Genomic DNA, 20,284 nt, shown 5'->3' on the forward strand with positions numbered 1-20,284 from the left:
ACTCAAAAATGATGTGAAGCAGCCCACCAAACCACCAGGAGGACCATTTACCTCATAACCCCCACCTATATTTTGTTTTCCATCTCACAAACAAAATTTGTTTTGTGCTATTGTGTCAGTATGTTTATTTAGCCTCAGTAAAAACTTTGCATGCCATCAAAGTTATTAACATTCGTTACAGCAGCGAAGCCTAAATAGTGTTGTTTCATGTCCAAATAACAAGCATGCAAAATGATTCATATCTATGTAAGGCAGAGGACCGTGTTGTTGGAGGAGCAAGTCCTTTCATGTAATGACACGTTTACATTTTTGTTTCTATTTTAAGGGCAGTTTTACCTGTGGAACTTCAATGGCTTGCTCATGGTCTGAGACTCCCATTTTCTAAACACTCAAGTTTCAGTCACCACAAATAATATCCATATTTTTGTCATTACCAGCTGGCACAGCTTAATGTGATTCAGCATCATTAGGTGGCAAAAAACAGAACACAGTGCAACTAGGGTTTTGTGAGCAGAAGCAGATGCATATTTTCTCAAGATTTTATGGTGAAAAAAGCAAAGATGTTTTGCTGAGTTTAAACCAGGGCAATCACAGAGGGACAATGTGACTATATTTGACTTAAAAATTAGGTTGATATGAATTAATTTTTCTCAAGGTATACGTCTGCTTGTGAAATGGGGTTCTGAATTGTTCATGTCAGTCGAGGAGACAAGAAGCTTTTTGTGAATTTTCCATGAGTAATGTGCAATTTGTATGCTTAATTATGCATTATGTTGTGCCCATGGGCATGCTCAGACCTTCAAGGCATGGCAAGGAGGGTTTTATTAATGCAAATCTGAGAAGGAAAGCATCAGTTAATTCAATAAGAAAGTATTCTTTACTTACTGCTGCCTCATATTGCTCCGATCAGTTTCCTCTCACATTTATTCTAAAGTGATTTACTGTAGGTTTGCTGTTGTTGTTGCGTCCAGCACCTCCCATTTAATCTCTCAGCTAGTATAGAAACACACACACATACACACAGTACAGCTGCTGATCAGAGGCCAGCACTGACAAGTAAATCAATGAGTGACAACTCCTGACTTATTTTTCCTGCGTCAATTGTTTCACTTTTTGTTTGCACTGAATCAATAGTTCTGTGATGCTTTTGTTGCTGATGAATGGGGATACAGAGAGAGTGTGTGTGTGTGTGTGAGAGAGAGAGAGAGAAAGAGAGACATGAGGGATTCTCAGTGTGTTAAGAGGAGTTATTACAACTCTGATCCCAGTTGCTGCTATTGCACCAGACCACATGTCGACAGATGATAATCAGGGCTAAAGGTCAGGTAAATGAAGGCCTTGATGGGTAATCCATGTTTGCGGTCATGTAATCCTTTGTGTATGTTTGTTTTGGGGTCTTGTACAAGGATACCACCTGTTAAATTTTGATTCAACACGAGCTGGTGAGAGCCAAAAGCTTGATCCCTCAATGCGAGTCAGAGAGCAGAACTGCCAGACTGGGAAGTTCAATAAAGTTGGATCTAAAGATAAGAAGGAGGAAGGAAACATCTGTTATCCACCTGTTCATCCATCCATCCATCCATCTCAAGTCTTACCCATAGAGCTCTTGGGAAAACCAAGTTGGAGTAGAGTTAAGGCAAAAGGGAGACAATTACCTATTTTTCAAACATTTTTTGATGAAAAAACTAAACCAGTATTACACTTTTCTTTACTTGGTTGCTATATATCATGTGTGTTCACTAAACCTCATGTGGTTAAACATCAACTGTAACTCTTTATAGTATGTTCAATCTTAAATAAATAGCTTGACATTTTTGGAAATAGCCTACGCTTATTTACTTTCTTGTCGACAGTAAGATAAGCTTGATACTACTTACCTATCATTCCGTTCATTTCAAAGATACAGCCGGTAGCCTTGTAGCTTAGCTTAGCATAGAGACTGGAAAAAGGGAGAAACTGCCAAAGCCAGGTAAGAAAACCTAGCACCTCTAAAGCTCACTAATTATATCTCATTTGTTTAATTTGCACAAAAAAGTATGTGACTTCACGTGAGGTTGCCAGGCAACCAGCTGAGACTCCAGGAAGTCATTGCTCCTGGCCAAGAAAAAACACAAATTGTCATTTTTACACTTCAGTTTTTGTACATATTAAACAATGGAGATTTAACATGTTAGCTAATGAGCTTTAAAGGTGCATATAGGTGGATTTTGTTTCCTTTGGACAGATCCAAGCTAGCAGTTTCCCCCTGTTTCCATTGTTTATGCTGAGCTAAGCTAATAGCTTAATAATTATCATTTTCATAAGAGTAGTATTGATGTTCTTATCTACCTCATAGATATAAGAATACGAATAAGTGTATTTCTCAGAATGTCGAACAAGTGCTTTAACTTTAACTGACTCAGCTTTTAATGAGGCCTTTACTCTTACCTGAGCACTGACTTTCGTGGTTAAATATTGTTAAAAAGGCAGAGTAAGTACAAGCATGACCATTTTATGACATGTACTTGCCCTCAGCAGTTAGTGTGTCCTCCTGGGTGAAGGCTGAAGGCCAGATAATCCTGCTTGTCAAAATGATGGAAAAACTATCCCTCATATCTTCTGCTAATGCCCTCTTTTGATTCCTCATGTTAATAAGACAGCCTTATTAGTAACCTCCCATAATGACGATGTGGGCTCTATTGTGAGCTGGGTGGGTGTAAGCACAGCTGTTGGTTCCCCTAATGGCTAATGTCCAGGGTTGTGATTAAAAGCACTGCGACCATGAACCATGAACTCATTTCAGTTAGAGCTATTGTCTGCAGAATGAGACGATAAGGGCTAATTGCTAGATTTTGTTTCAGCACAAGAAAAGCAGAGTGACATACAGGGGAATAACTCTGAAGCATAAGGACTGGAAATTAGAGTTCGGGTAATAACTGGCTGTCTGCATTAGTAACTCCCAGCAAACACTTTAAGTGGGAGCGTTTGCATTTTTGACAGCAGAGTTTTGATTGCCAGTGTCTACACAACTTCATACTTGTTAATATTACTTCCCTTGTGTCCTTATAATGGAAAGTAGAAAATGTGAAATAATCCAGAATATTAGAGATTCTTTTTCTTTATGACAGAGGAGGGTATGTCAGGCGAACCTACTCTTCACAGCCAGACAATAACAGTACATGTGACCTAGATTATGGGTTATATGTATATATATATATATATATATATATATATATATATATATGTGTGTGTGTTATATTATATATGAATATATGTACCACCTCTGCTCTGTTTAGAGCAAAGATCAAGTCCTGTAATAAGGACAGATGTTTTCAGGTAGTTGATAGCGATGTGTGTTGTTCTGAGATCATCCTGTTTCACCAGAATGCAGTAAAATGTAAAGCTTTAACAATGACTGTGCAGCAACATTTTAGATGAAATAAAATACTGACTTGTCGGATGAATCAAATCGTCCCTTGTGATAATTTAAAGCCTTTGCTGAGCATATTAGGTTGAATTATTGCAGCTGTTTTAGTCATGCAACGTTTCAAGCTTCAGTCAGACCGCTTCGGGATTGTAACAATTAAAGAAATTTACCGAACTAAGAAGATCTTAGATGGGTGCTTGGGGAAATACATTTCACCTACAAGCTAAGCATTCTACACAACTGCTCTTGTGAGAGCTTTATTCCTAAAGTGATGTGTGTGAGACTGTGTGTATGGGAGGTTTAGAAGATTAGAAGAACATTAAGTATTTTTCTGCATTGCTAATAATGAAGATAAACTGACATATGCCCAAAGACTTGCAAAGTACATTTATTGCATTGATCCCATCAAAAAGGTTGGCACGTATTGCTCTTAAACAGAGAAAAAAGAGAATCTATGCCTGGTTTCTGGGCATGTAATTTAGTCCTTTTTAATTAGGACATTCTCATTTAATCTAAAATCTTTACTTATTAATAGGTGCATCAACTAAATCAAGTAAAAATCACCTTTAAGGTTAAGAAACTTTGACTTATAATTTGTAAGATTTGTGCACCACAACACAGATATTAGAGTGTTGAAGTAAAGGTGAAGCTAAAAGAGTAAAACAAACATTCCTCTACTGTATGTCCAAACGTCCAGACTATTTCCATCTAACTCAGGTGTTTTTACATCAGCACTGAACCTGTCTAAGCATCTATGGAAACATCATCTTGTGCTTTTGTTTGTCTAAAACATTAGCTGTATATCAGTTCTTATTTTCGTCACCATGCCAGCAGGCTGTAAAATTACAGATGATATGATTTTGCAGCTCTAATAAGCATAAAGATATACTGATGAAATTGTGAGAAAATTAGCTATACCTTATAAGTACACATACAGTCTCTGTGTGTGTGTACGTGTACGTGTGCGTGTGTGCGTGTGTGTGTGCGTGTGTGTGTGTGTGTACGTATGTGTGTGTGTACGTGTGTGTGTGCGTGTGTGTGTGTGTGTGTGTGTGTGTGTGTGTGAGAGAGAGAGTGTATGATTGTGCTGGAGCAAAGGCTGGTCCTTCTCACCATGCTGAATTATAGCTGTGTCACTTCCAATCAGGTCTGTAATATTTCACACAAAGGCAGAGGAGTCCCAAATCCCTCTGTCTGAGTGCATTTGTTCATCTGCTCGCTCTAAAAGGAGAACTCTTTGATTGAAGCCTCAACATGGAGATGGAATGCAGATCTTTTCTTTAGCCATTTATTGGCGCTGATGTACTCCGCAGATGTAGACTCTGTTTATATTTGTGGTGACTTGAATAGTCATATTGCAGACTTGAGAGATTATGATGATGTAGATGATATTTCTCCTAGAGTTGTTTTGGGTGTAAATAAGCACAGGGAGACCCTTATTGAATTTTAAAAAGATTCTAAATGCTGTGTGCTTAATGGGAGGTTAAATCCAGAAAATGATAACTTTACATCTATTTCTGTGTGGGGTAAAGTTGTTGTAGTGACACCACATGTTGATCTAAAAACATGTCTTGAATTTAACATTTACATACCCTCTGATCTTGTGGACAGGGTTGGATATGAAGGTATTCATTTGATTGATGATGGTGGTAGACTTCCTGACCACTCAGTGCTTTTCTTTAACAGCTAGCAGTTTTGGAGGGAAATACATTAACTGGGTCCAAAAAAGAGCAAGCTGATCCCTGAGATTCTAATGGAAAATGGTGAATCTTCATTTGAGACTAACCAGATATTAAAAAAGTGGGTATAGTATAGTAATTTATATGCATGCAATAGCCCTTCTCTATTTAATGATCAATTTTTAAATGATCACCATAAAAACGTGATCTTGAAAATAGGATGAGTAATACAGCATATTGCTCAAACCATATGCTGAACAGTGAGATTACACTGAAGGAGGTGCAGAGGGTAATAGATAAAGTGAAATTAAATAAAGCTGTGGGTGTGGAGGACATCCCTAATGAGGTCCTTAAAGCCCCTAATATGTTGAATATTTTACATTGTCTATGTCAAATGTGCTTTCAGAATGGCATTATTCCATCAGTGTGGAACAAATCTATAATCAAACCTATCCCTAAATCTGCAAAAACTGACGCTAGAGGTATCAGCCTGATCAGTACAGTTTATAAATTGTATTCAGGTGTCCTCAGTAATAGACTTAATAATTACCTAGAGTCTCATGCAGTGTTGATAGATGAGCAGAATGGTTTCAGGAAAAACAGGGCATGTACTGAACATATTTATGCCATATCCTCAGTGGTGAGAGCTAGACTACAAGAGGGCAAAACACATGTTTGCTTGTTTTGTGGTTTTCAAGAAAGCCTTTGATTGGATCAATAGCAATCTTTTGGAGTATAAGTTAATTTGCTCTGGTATTGATGGTAAATTTTTACAATGCTATCAAAACCTTGTACAAAGCCCCAGTTGCATGTTACAGTTAAATCATTGCAGGACTGGTTGGTTTCCTACTCCATTTGGGGTGAAGCAGGGAGATGTGTCTCCCCCACTTTATTTGCCCTCTATATAAATGATTTAGCTCAAGAAATCAAGCAGTCCGATCTAAGTATACCAATTGATACTATGAACTTTAGTATTCTGTTATATGTTGATGACATTGTGTTGGTTGCAGGGAAAGAGATTAATTTACAAAAAATTTTAGATATTATGAGTTTATGGTGTAGTAAATGGAGACCTGCTATTAACACAGGTTATACATTTTAGAAAGCAATGTGAGAAGCAAAGCAACCATACATTTCAGTTTAGATCAATAAAGTACACCAGTTCTTATAAATATCTTGATTTTGTCTTTAATGAAAATATATGTTTTTCAGGGGGATATAAAGCATTGTTAGAGTCAGCAGGAAGAACGTTAGGGTTTGTGATGAAAAAAATTAAACTGTGTCCTGATCTTGGTTTTTCAACATTTTCAAAACTCTATGATTTAATGGTTGGCTCAACTTTTATGCTACAGGAGTGTGGGGTTTTAAGGATATCCCTGACAGTGATGCTATCCAGAGTCGCGCCATGAGGTGTTTTCTTGGGGTGCATGAATATACGGCTAAGCGGGCTATTGAAGGGGACATGGGATGGGTCTCATGTCTTGTAAAGCAGAGATGTGAAATAGTTCTGCTGTGGAACCGCCTGGTCCAGTTGCCAGAGGAAAGGCTAACCAAAATAATTTTGAACTGAGACAGAGCACACGGTTACCCTTGGACAAGGAGGTCTCTAATATTTTCTCTCTCTGATTTACATTTTATTTTCAGCAATAATTTACAGTGTAACATATATATAGTCAAAAAAACTACAAAAGGTCCATAAGGAACAATGGACGAACGAGATTTGGAATAAGCCAAAGTTCAGAAACTTTGTTCAAATCAAAGAGGATTACTACACTGAGCCTTATATACAATTAAATTTACAGAGAGGGCAGAGGTCCCTGTGTGCTCAGTTAAGAACTGGCACTTTGCCTCTGGCAATTGAGGTAGGCAGATATAAAGGTATTCCTGAAGAGCAGCGCTTATGCGTTTTTTGTGATCTTAGTGTTGTTGAGGATGAATTTCATTTTGTATTCCACTGCCCCATGTACAGCGGCTTGAGGAATCATTTGTATGAAAAAATGCAGTTGAAGAACCCTGATCTGGCTGTCTGAAGGTAATATGTTGAGTTGGCTCTTTAATGAGGAGGTTTTTGCTTTAGCAAGAGTGATAGAAAATGCAAGGAAACTAAGACAGAGGACACTATATCCATCATTATAAGACCTTATTTATTATGGAAAGTGAATGTTCTGACATGATTCCACAATTTGTGGAACTGTATGTTGTGACTGGTCATGTGGCCATCCTGGTTGGGCACCATAAAGTTCAGGACACTCAAATCAATCAATCAATCAATCAATCAATCAATCAATCAATCAATCAATCAATCAATCAATCAATCAATCTTTGATTGTATCTGGAGAATTGGACCATATTGCAAAGGAGGAAAAAATTACTTTTTTATGTAGTACAGGTAGATATGGATATAATATCACCCTTAGGAGAGCCTCTGATGCTTTTAATGTATTAAAAATGTGCTTTGGGATGGAGAACTCACTCTGAGCAGGTTTGGGCAGAATATGTAGGTGCTGCAAGTGTGGGCTGACAACTCAAAATATTAAAAGATAAAAGTCAGGATTCCTGTTGGTTAGGACACCTGCTGAGGTGGTCTATACAGAGATCAAGGTAAGGTGAATTCATTGTGGTATTGTACTGCGTGCAAAGAGGGAGAGGAGTAAGAGAAAGAAAAGATGGTGTATGTAGCTGATAAAGATGCTAGGGCTGCTGGGTTTGCTAACATCAATGCAGTGTTCCATTAACTTCCTGTACTGGACACCACGTATTGGGATTAAAATTGGGCAAAACTCATGGTCGTTCAACTAAAAAGGTTCAAGGTTCAGCTTTATTGTCATTACACAATACAGGATTGCACAATGATGATGATGGTGATGATGAGTTTGATGTTTCAAATTATACTTCTACCACAAGATGCCACAGAATGAGGAAGTGTTCACAAAGCACACAATTTCTCCACATGTTAAAGCCGTGCGCATGTGACTATAGGAAGAGCAATGCTCCTTATATCAAGAGTTTGGAGGGTGGTGTACTTTTTCGCCTTTCCAAAACCAAAAATACAAGAGCAAACATATAAGGATTTGACACTGTGTGTTTGTCTAGTCTACTGTATATTCACCGTCTAATAATCTAGTTAATCTGCTACACTTAATTTGACAGTACTTATTACTTATATTATTACATTGTATTATACTGTACATACTTATCAACCTGTAAATCCACTTTGGTACTAAACACTTATTTTAGCTTTATACTTTATATCAACTTTTGTACTTAATTTATCTTAGCTGTATTATAGTGTATTATATTTTGATTTGCACATCTCTTATTTCTTACTAGAAATAATTGTCTCGTTGCGGACTTATTTTATTATTATTTCTATTTCTATTTCATTAGTACTTCTATTCCTGTGTGCATTGACGTGATAGTGAGCCGCTGTAACGAAAGAGTTTCCCATCGGGGATCAACAAAGTATTTCTGATTCTGATATTCTATTAATGTAAGCTACATGCTGCTAGCATGTCTGGCTAACTAGCCTACTACCTACAGTAGTAACCGAGTGTTACTTCCAAGGAGCACTAATACTCATACTTTCATTATTTTGTCAGGTTACAGGTTACGTAAAAAAAAAGGATGCTGACATTTTGCCTAGGACATGCAGCTTTAGTCTTTAGCCATAAACTGTATATTTAAAGGTGAAGTGCAGAACTTTTGTCTCCCCCTTCTGGCAGTGAGAGTAATTACACAAACACTGTTGACCTTGCTTATGATGCATGCCTACAGTGAGCTGCCCCAGGCTCGTGTTCAGAAATAGTTACAAAAATACAGAGAAATTTCCACAGTTCCAAGACAATAATCCATTATTTAGGTAGAGTAAATGTGATAGCTACATACTCCAAATATTTTACCAACTGTCCAAGAACAGTAACTTGACATCTGTGTCGGCCCTCAGTCCGTTCTCTCAGCGCTCTCCAACAAGGAAAAGCTAAAGCTACACCAATGGTTATCCATGTTTGTCCTCGCCGTCAATTGCTTTAATCCTTCCTCTGATTCAGCAATCCTTCCTCTGAACACTGAGTTTCTTTTTTATCTGGAGCATCAGAAACTTTTCCTGGACACTTCTTAGGTTTTACTTCTAGTTGATGTAGCCTACTCTGTCGCTACGGTTGCTCTAGAGCCATGTAGAGACAGCTGCATCATCTCCATTCAATTTCAATTCAAGTGGCTTTATTGGCGTGAGTGCATACAATACAACATTGCCAAAGCATATTAACACAAACTATACAATAAAAATAAACAAAATAAACAACAAACAGTTCTCAAAAATAAACATTCTTTCCAATGGACCTTTTTCTTTTACAGCAATGGCGGATCGCAGAGCTCTCATCATGGCTCTCAGCTGCTTCCTGCTTCCATTCTAGCAAACAAATCATTGCTGGTTGGCATAAAATGCATCATTACCGGTGCGCCAGCGCGGGAATGTCACTACAGACACCAGATTTAAAAACTCTGGTATACTGCCAAATACAGAGATTTACCTGGCGGTGATAGGCTTAATCAGCATTGTGTGAACTTGAACGGACGTTCATTTATGTGTAAAAGTACTGCACTCTAGCTTTAATACCACTTGACAGGTTTTTTGTTTTAAAACAAATCAGCTAAAAACATTAAAAAGTCAGCTAAAGACAGTATTTTCAAGTTAGCTAGCTTCAGCTACAGCCTGTTTTTATCTGCCTCTGTCTGAAATCAAGGACTCATTGTTTCATAAACTTCTATGAATTGCGGGTGGTCAATCTGTCACGGGCTATCAGGGTAAATGGAAAACTTCACAGGCATAGCAACAGTAACTAAGGGGGGTAGGGCTTAGCAATATTTGACATTTGAGGGTAAATACTGTGGTAGCAGTGTAGTGTGGAGAGATACAACTTTACAGTTCTGTATGCAGACTGTTCAGGATGCAATCAGCATGTTTCTGGGATAATGTTGCACCTGTTTGTGGGGTCTGGTACTCTTGATGAAAAATGTGGCCTTGGTGTAGACAGTAAACAAGAAGATTGTAATTTTCCAAACCTCCCAACTGCTGCACAGATTGTAGGCCTGTGTACAAACATACACAGTGAGGTGGATTTAATGCAGGATGCAGAATGGGTAGGCAAATTGACTCATCAAATTGATCTCGAGATAGATTTGAAACAAACTGAACCAACCAAGGAAGTCACAGCCGAGGATTCCTCCATTTTTCAGTATACCTTTCTGCTGATGTTGGCTTTTGTACACAAAGATGCCTTTTTTTGTACCATTAAAGTATGTAGAAAACCACTGCATGGACACATTTCTTTCATTTAAGAATTTTTATTTAAGGCTTGCTTTGCTCTTTGATAGAAGGAGCAATATTTCAAACAATATTATAATTAACCTGAATTTGCACCACAGTTGTATTTTAGTGATCTACTGTATACCTGCACTTACAGCTGTATCCAAACTTTCTTTGGGGCTGAAAAACAATTACTTGTTCTCTGTATAAATACAGTCACTATAGCTCCAGGTGATGAGGAGAGAACATTGAAGAGGAGAGTGTTGCTATTTTTTCATTAACTGTAAATTAAATGGCATTTCCCCTGCAGGCTGGAACGTCAATCTGTCCTGATTTATTAGCTTTGGAAACAAACTCTGGGAGCCGTGCAACAGATGACCAACAGATCCCCTGGGCCAGGTGCTTCATTTGAAGCAAGCGCTGCGCTGCTATGTGTCCAATCCGAACGGGTCTTATCTGTCAGGAGAATATTGACTGCATTACTCATTATCAGCCAAGAGTGTCTCTGCTAGTAAACTCACACTCAATGAAGTCAGCTATCAAAAGCAATACTCAAGAGTATGTCTGGCCACAAGGAGATGATCCCAGCACAATCATACATCTCTCTCTGTCTCTCTTCCTCAGTCTTAAACAATCTGTCGCTGCCTCTCTCTGTCTGTCACACCCTCTGTAGCTTTATAGCTTTTTAATCAACTTCCCACCGCTGCTCACTGCTCTTCGATAGGCGGAGGGCGAGGGAAAACAAGATGAGGACATCAACTTCAGAGCCCTTAGAAACAAATGTATCACTCCATTCCAATAAAGATGACTCTAACCAAGAAAAATAATAAACACTTGAAGCAAGTCTATACATGTAATATACTTACAGCAAGAAGTAATTTAGTATTGACAGATCGAGACGTAATAGGTCGAACTTCATCTTTTGAGAAAAGACAGCCTTATAGTTTGAATAGGAATAGTTTGGCATTTTGGAAAATGTACTTATTTGCTTCCTTACCGAGAGTTAGATGAGAAGATCAATGCCACTCACGTGTCTATATGATAAGTGCTAACATAAAGACTGGAAACAGAGAGAAAAACTGCTAGCCTGGCTCTGTCCAAAGGTAACAAAAGTTGCCTACCAGCACCTCTCAAGATCACTAATTAACATGTTACATCTCATTTTATAAATTGGTAACTTGCTAAGCTAACTGGCTGCTGGCTGTAGTCTCATATTTACCGTAAACATATAACAGTGGTATCGATCTTCTCATTTAACTCTCGGCATGAAAGTGAATGAGCGTATGTGTCAAAATGTTGAAGTATTGTCTTAATCACTATAACACTGCTGTGGTGTTAGCAAAACATTCTTTCTAGCCTTCTGGGCTCTAGTTCAGAATATTTTTTTAAATTAAGTACTGTATTGTAAACCTTTCTCTGCCTTTCAAAAGTCTTTCCTAAAATCCCTTTGTTCAGCTTTTAATACAGACACGACACATTTAGAATCTGATCCTTAATGGGATGTAATACATCTGTTGCCTGTATTTACATTTGATGATTTCCCCACAGAAATCATTGTCTCGTCTTTTACCTGTTGAACTAAATAAACATTCAAAGTCTGGGTATGTGTGCCATGAAGCACTCTCAAGAATTTCAAACATAAAAACAGGGTAAAGTTTTCTTTCATCCAGTTTGTTTTCTGTCTCATGACTATGCCTATCTAGTGTCTTTGTTTACACTGAGAAAGTATGATTTATTTGTGCTGCATATCCACCAAGGCATCATTGTCTTCCAAACAACAGTGAGGAAGAACAAAGAAATGGCTTGAGATACACTCAAATAAAAAAGGAAAAAACAGTAATTACTTTGCCTGTCAAATGAGTCTTGAAATATTTTTTTATCATCTCAAACTCTGAACTTCAAATAACTATCAGATTCCAGTGTCTCTGTACCACGAGATTCAATTTTGCCTGGAATAGCATCCTCCAAATGTCACTGAGGAGGGTGAGGAGAGACATACATACAAAGCTGCAGAGAGCATCAAAAGAGAAAAGGAGCACTTGAATGGTAAACGAGTCTATTGTTACAATCTGAGCTACAATACAGTCCATCACAATGCCTCCTCATGAGTAAACCAAACAACCAAAAGGAAGAGAAGAATGTGTGAAAGATAAGCAGGAGGATCCCTTCCTCATCTATCCCACAAGGCCTTGCTTCATCCCTCTCATGGCAAAAAATGGGGAAGTGTAAGAGAGTTTGAAAGTGTTCCCGTCTTCCTCCACTTACAGTGATGCTTTTATGCTGTTACAGGATGACAACTTGGCCTGAACTCGTAGCAGCGTAATATAACATGACACGATATGATACATTACGATAAGAAAAGATACGTTTTTTACGATAGTTTACGATACATTATGATATATTATGATACATTGTCATACAATAAATTATGATACATTATGATACAATACGATATGACAGAATGTCATACCACATGACACAATACGCCTCTCAGATGTCCCCATCCAGAGATCACATGATCACACCTGAGGAATTTAACAACCCAAGCCCAAACATATGATAATTGCAGGTTTCTGTACATGCTGTGCTACATACATATGATAATCATCTTTTCCCAGTTCCCTTTAAGGTGCAGTAGTGGGAGCAAGTACAGGTACTTCGACTACGATTGTAGAATGTACAGAAACTATTACCATTATGCATGATGTTGCTGTGCATTGTGAATGCAATGGAGGATGCATAATGCAAATAATCACTACAACATCCTTGTAAACCCTTGAGCATTTAGGGAGCACTGCATGTACCCGATGTGGAAGCATACAGTAAACAATGGGTAAACATCCACCCAAAGCTCATGTGTAAAATGCACAATTGGTCACATCACATTGTTAACCCACTGCAGGTGACATACCCTTTCGACTGTGCAACTCTTAACAAGTACAACAAGCTAAATGCGACTTTGCACCCCTCTCCAAAAGTTGGGTGCGCTACATGAAAACAATTTGACACACTAGCCCCTGAAAAACCCACTTGAGCCCACTCCTCTGAGGGAGGTTTAGAAAACATAGTTCATCAACCTCTTAGAGAAGGGGTAGGCTTCAAATTCAAGAGACACTTGAATATTCCACCCTCCTCAATTTGATCAGTCAATAGAAACTGACTGACATTAGGTAGCTGCAGCACCTTTTCCCTAAACTGTTTAAACTCCAGCTGTGGAGCACTTAAAGATATGATGAAGCCATTTGTTTAATGCAGATTGACAGCTGCTGGAAGCACTTTTAGTGGAGGAAATAGCAATAATGTTGGTCTAGCCTTTCACTGCTGAGGAGCGAAGACAGGGAATATAAAAATACTTGGAAAATGTATGCTGCATGCCCAATTAATGTTTCAAGATAGATAAGTTAGTTAGACCTAAGATACTTCTATAGTCTGTATATTGTGTCTGTAATTGGTTTGGTTCTTTAACGTTGCCAGTTAACACACTGTAAACTTCTTATAGCTTATAGTAATAGGTATTTGTATCCTGATAAACTTGAGATATCTCTGAATTTAAAATAGAAAAAGAGGTATGCAGGTGCATATGTTCTGAATGGACAGTCTCTGGCCTCTAAAGAATTGGACAAAAGTAAACACCCCAAGAGTCTGGATCCTGATCTGAAATTAGGTCTGCGGTTTCACTTTCAGATGGTGAAAGCTGGGTGGGGCACAGAGGTAAATTGATCCCAGATTTGATGGAAAAGTCCTCTGTTGCTCAAGGGGATCAATCCAATGTCGCCTTTTGAAGATACAGCAACACTGTTTAGCATTCAAAAAGCAGCTCCCTCTGAGAGAACAGAGGAGTGCAAATAAGAGAACGGTTCATTTCTATGCCCCCATGGTAACACAAATGCACCCTATCAAAAAATCCCAGACAAAGGCACAGCGAGAGGGCCTGGGGCGTCAATACCTGTCCCTAAACCTGAACCAAGAGAGTGCTGTCTGCCTGTCTAATTGGCAATCAATCTACATACACAGAAATCTTGAAAATCGAAGACTTCCTTTCCTTTTTTCTTTGCTCCTCCATGTGATTGTATTTAGATGCCAGTGGTAAAATAGAGGCACAGCATAAACAATGAGAGCGCTATTAAAACTGACTTGTGCTAAATAATTAGCGTCACATTGTTTTGACATAAACAAGTCAATATAACACGCTGCTCTCAGCTATAGCAGTGCATTGTGTCAGCAAATGCTCGCAAATGCTCATGTGACATTTGGCATTCACCTGATACAACAATTTTGTACAAGAAATCAAGCACCGGGTTGAGGAGAAGCTGCTGAAAGTTTAGTTGCCCCAAATTTCCACTTTATAAGCATCAGCAGTGAATGTGTATTTCACACACGATGAATTGTGAGATAAACACACAACTTTAATTTTATGATCTTGCTGCCACTAACGCAACCCCCCATTTCCAGCATTAAAAGTGATATGCTAAGCCTCTATCACCCCTTGTTGGAGATAGGAGAGCTTAGCGGAGACACACACCTGGAGTGGAGTGAGGGGCCCCAGAAGCAGGGCTTAGGAGCAGCACGCCGCATCTGCTCTAAAGCCAGGATGGTATTGATGCTAATGGGGCTGGGGCAGCCCCGCAGCCCGCCACCTGTATAATCTCCTCTAATACTCTCACCACCCGCGGCTGTTTACCTTTCCATTTGCCTGAGTTATTCTTCCACACATCCATCAAGTTCGTGAGACGATGCTCTCTGCAGCCAGTCTAGAAATTCTAGCTACTGACACTGTAGAAGAAGTTATTGTATTTTTGGGGGGGGATAAACTTAGAGTCATCTATACATGATTATGCAGTTCTATGAGTGTGTGTGTGCACATGTGTCACAGGCTGCACCGTGGTTCACAATACATCCATGAGTTCACCAAATTGACTACAATGGGCTCCGACGATAAGTCAGTGCTTTTTAATGCAGGCTGCAGGACACACTATTCATCCTAATGTGTCAGAAAACAGGCATAAACCGAACAAAACTTGAGGAGATCCATACCAAATGAAAAGGTTTGAACTAAAAAAAAAACCTGGGAAACACAGTCACAAACGATTTAATGAAGGTTGTCAGTGGCCACAGTGACTAACATCTCTGCAATGTGATTGTATCATTTACACCAGTTCCAGGGTCAGTTTTTCATAATACATTCAGGTTATAGTTAAAGCAGCTATAATCAATATCTTTAACATATATTAACAGTGCATCACATCACTACTTGTATGTGAGAGGGGTGGCTCGTACGGATGAAGCCACATTGAATTATCACCCGACTCTACAGTTAGCCTTAGCTCTACCGAGCTTTACAACGTTTTACAAGTTATCATCTTGGTTTTCTGTCCCACAATTTTTTTTAGTACACTCTTACCGCTCTCATAGCGTCGTTTTTCAGCCACAATGGGCAGATGTTTTCAGCTCTATAAACTCACTGTATGCTACCTGCTCAGCACCAAAGGGCAGACACAGTGAGGAGCTAGCTGGTGAACATAGTGGAGCATTAAGCAGCTAGAGACCAGCTATTTTCTTTTTACTGCTCACTATTGAGTGTCTATTATTATAGGGAGTAGTGAATGAGTGAACGAGGGAGTGATTTCGGACACAGCCAGTATGTCAGTTTTGTTGTTTACAGCTTGTTTCCACTGCCCCCGAGTGGCCAAAATGGATTAGCCCTTTACACAATCAATCGACAACAGTTTTCATGATCGTTTTATCATTTAAGTAATTTATCAAGCAAAATGCCATACGTTTGTTGCTTCTCAAATCTCTATTCTCTGTCATTGTAAACTGATCATCTTTTGGTTTTGAAACGTTGGTCAGAGCTATTTAAAGACGTCACTTTTGGCTTTGAGAAATTATGATGAGCATTTTTCACCACTTTTGGACTGATCAATTTTAAAACATCATCAACATATTAATTCATAAAAACAATCAATTCCAGCCCTAGTTTTTAAGTCATCGCACATGAACATTTCTGCATGTGTGGAGTTTTTGTTGTCTCCTGTTTGTAGCAGCTATAGGAGGCTGGAGGAGCCAGGAGAATGATCGGATGAAATGAGCCAGATACTGTTTATTACCAAATGGGCAGACCAGGAGCTGTTCCCCACTCCAAGGTCCACTGTTACTGCGGTCTGTTGTTTAACAGTCAATGGAGCAGGTAAGTGGCAGTGACTTGATGTTGTGGTACAAACTACAAACAATCCCAGCTGAGCTACACAACGGCCAATATCCTCTACACACTTCTCTCCTCGCTGAGCTTGTGCCCATATGTGTGGCACACTCTTATGGCAATTACCCAGATAAAAAAAGTGCTCACAACGGAGTTGAAAGGATTACTTTCTACCATAACTCAAGGCCTGGCTGTCGACACAACATCCCGCAGAGTCCAAGAAAAGTCCGTTGTTGAGCCAAGGAGACGAAACGGTCTGTCTCTAACATTTCTGTTAACTTACTAATGCAGTAATGAGACACCTAGCTGGTGGCTTTTGGCTAACTAGCATGCACGTGGGACTTGTTTGGTAAATAGACCTGTCAGAATCTGTATTTTTGATTCTGATTCTGATTCTTTGGAGAGGTTAAGGAATGTGGGTGGCTCAGAGAAGAATGAAACACAACAAGGAAGGATTTTTATACTGTACCTATAAGCGCATTTTGTATGATTGAAAAATAAATCATATTCCTCTGTTTACACATTGTATTCTGTATTATCAGCCAATGTCTGGGCTGAACTGTCTGAGGTACAGTGATGCAAACCAAGAACAACTTGGATCCTTAGAATTGGTTGGTGTTTATTATTTCATATGCTATATAGTCACTCAAGAAAAATCTCCACTGGTCTGCGCTTTCACACCTCTGCCAACCCTGTTGTTAGGCAAGCTTTCAAACTGCTGCTGGAGAATCGGTGTGAGCAAAGTATTGAGAGAGAATTGCCTCCTCCCTGGCTGAATTGCTTTTCTCTCATCTTCATCAAAGAAGTAGCACATCTAAGGTTTGATATCTACAGCAATCCAAATGGACCCACTGCACATAAAAAAAAGCCTGCTAGCACAGGGCAGACCAATGTTTGGAGAAAGGGTTTGCTCTTTAGAGCAGGATCACTGTCTGCTGCAGTTTATGGGCAGCCTGCTATACTTCTGTTGGCTGGTAGGTTGAAGGTTCAGAGCCGACCTGCAGAAGAGAACAATAAAACTGCTTTTCAAGCCATGCAATACTTATAAAATTTGCTTCAGTAACAAGAAAAATGAATGCCTGATAAACCTTAAAATAAAATAAAAAACGAGTGGGTCAACAAACAATATCCAACCTAGCTCTACAGCTCTGCTTTAATGTGGGTCTTTGATAGAAAAGGGTGAACATGGTTTTCTTTAATAAAGATAGGGTTATTGTATGTTTGCTGATTCCAAGATTGCTATAACCCTGCAGTAGAGACTGGCAGCAACATTTGGCTGTACTCAACTGCAGAAATTCATCACCATTGTTTTAGAATATCAAAATCAACATTTGGTAACAGGGTAGACCTGTATCATCACCTTCACACTGATTCACCTTCACACTTATTGACTCTTAAGTGGGAGTGGTTTTGAGTGTGCATGTGTGTGGGGTAGAGGGACATTTGATGTGAGCCATTGGCAGCGATTCAGGTTCTGATTGAAGGCAGGTGTGTCTGAGTGTGCCATTTTTCCTGCCCAATTCAAACCAGTGAGAAGAGCAAAGACAAAAACACAAATGCAGAAATCTTGCATGTGAAATAACCATGTAGGTTGCATTCATGTAGGAAGGCAACTCTCATAGGAAGAAGCTAATTGAGACAATGTGTTTTCTGGGCCTTTAATGTTTCACTTTATACTTTGCGTGGATCACCATGTTAAATTGCTGGTGCAGATATTTGTTTTTATGTATTTAGTGACCTTCATGCAAATAAAGTACTGTACATTTAAATATTGCTGTGGGCACTAGTAATGAACTGAAACGTGGTCACTTCATTTAACAAATACATGCATGTGTCTGGTATAATGCTATGATTTAGCAGAAATGTGCATAGAACTGTGTATGTGAACACCTGTGACAGTGGTCTGGCATGAGTGATTAAATGCCATGTTGTATGTGTGGGTTTGTGTGTAGAAGGACTTTACTTCCTGCCAGACAGTTCTCAGTGACTGCATGTGTCTCACAGGCCCTGTAGACCACTGAGCTGACTATGCTGATGGCAAATGTGGAGGTAGTGGCCCCGCTGGGATTATGACGGCTGCGTTTCTGATTATCATTTAATGACATTATAATTACATTTTCGTGTCAATGTGTCTCAGTAATTGTCCCAGTGGCTTTCAAAGTATATGGCTGAAAGAGCGTTCAGAGAGACAGGATCAGAATAAGGATGTGTGTGTAGAGAAATTGCATACAGAAAGTTATTTACTGCAGGTAGCCTTTGTTTATATTATCATCAATATCCTCTTTTTGCTTTTATCAGTTCAAAAGGAGCTCTCATTAAGTTTGAATAAGTGGCAAATGTTGTTCAGATTGGAGACCACGAGTGGGACAGTGACTTATTGTTTGAAACTAACAGTATGTGGCTGTTCTCTTGTGATGTTGTCTTTTACAATCAAGAAACAAATTTCCTCTGTGAACCATCTGTTGTTTGTGCATGGGGATTATCTGAGGAAAACTGCAATTTGGCTCTGTTAAAGTGTGTACCTAAAATTAGTATTCATTCACCAAAAACTGATTCAGACCACTAAATATGTGAGACACAATCCCATTCTGAAATAACCTTTGTCATCACTCATTGTATCAAAGTTAGTTCATTACAGGCAACTATTACATACTTTTTACAAATCCTAACAATAGCTTTCAGTGATATTTTGCCAGTCCATTTGGGTCAACAAACATGTCTTTTGGAAAGTGGAAAACTTGAAGAGGAGAACATGAAAGCTTCTCAGAGCAAGTGCCAACTAGTTAGCAGCTGTCACAGCAGTATGTCTAAATCTCTGAGAAAACAGGCACATAAGTGAACATTTAAGGTGCTTACATGGCAGCTGTCAGTACTGACAGACAGTACTGACAGGCTTGAGATTTGCAGTGTCCTGCTGCGGTCTAGGTTATCCATCACATGTTGAGTGTTCTGTGTGGATGGAGAGGTTGTTGACCCTTCCACTCTGGCATTAAATCCATGGCTGAGATTACTGGCTTCCGATATCAGGCCCCACTGAGCCACAGTGGAAGATTGCACATAAATCTCTGTGAGAAAATAATAAAGGGCTTGTTCTTCCCATCTCAAAGCTTTTCATCTTAGCTCTGAAAAACACCCAAGCAATCACACAGCTGCACTGACACTCACACATACTTAGATGCACAGAATCAAGTACCACAATCACACATGTACCCTGACGCACCACAGTCACACATATACACACACCACTCAAAAGAAAGCTATCGATCAACTTTTAATAAACTAAAGAAAGGATTGTGAGTGGACAAGTAAAACCTAACCACACATCCATGAAGAGATTAAAAATGTATGAATTTTTGTTAAGGTGTTGCAAAAAATGGTCACACTTTTAATTCAAAGGGCCCCAGAGACATCGATTTCAGTATTTTGTTGAGTGCACAGATGACAAGTGGCTCTGAAGATGAGCTGGTTACCAAAGCACATCTTCACAAATGACTGCAGTATGTGTGTCTTCCAACTGTGGGAATGATGTATGAATAGCCTGAGCTGATCTTGATGCTGAGTATACTGCCGTATCACAGCTGTGCTCAGGATCACAGGCTCACACACACATACATATTCACGCAAAGCTGGCCAGTATGTGCCATCTGCACCCACATGGATCACACACCATCACAGCTGCACTCTTCACACACACA

Source organism: Siniperca chuatsi, linkage group LG16 (genome assembly GCF_020085105.1).
Source record: "Siniperca chuatsi isolate FFG_IHB_CAS linkage group LG16, ASM2008510v1, whole genome shotgun sequence".
Lineage (NCBI taxonomy): Eukaryota > Metazoa > Chordata > Actinopteri > Centrarchiformes > Sinipercidae > Siniperca > Siniperca chuatsi.